Genomic DNA, 336 nt, shown 5'->3' with positions numbered 1-336 from the left:
ACATCGCGAAACGATCCGACGACTCCTTCTGGGAGTTTTTGGGGTCCGAAGGTTTTCTGGGACTTAGTCTCTGGAGCAACATTTCTGAAGCTCGGCACGAGCAACCACGCACGTGTCTTATATCTCCGTAAGTAAGGGTCTGACGGTCTTGGACACCTTTAGCAAAAAGTTGCGCCCTATCGAATGGAACATTTCACTAGAACACCACGAAACGATCCGACCACTCCTTCGACCTGTTTTGGGGTTTTGCAGTTTCCCATGGGGTATTTTGTATGGGGAAAACCGACCCATGCCCGTATCTCCGTACCTAAGCGTCTGACGGTCTTGGACCCCTTT

This window comes from Anopheles nili, assembly GCF_943737925.1.
Source record: "Anopheles nili chromosome X unlocalized genomic scaffold, idAnoNiliSN_F5_01 X_unloc_3, whole genome shotgun sequence".
Taxonomy (NCBI): Eukaryota; Metazoa; Arthropoda; class Insecta; order Diptera; family Culicidae; genus Anopheles; species Anopheles nili.
Note: the sequence above shows the minus strand (reverse complement) of the source record.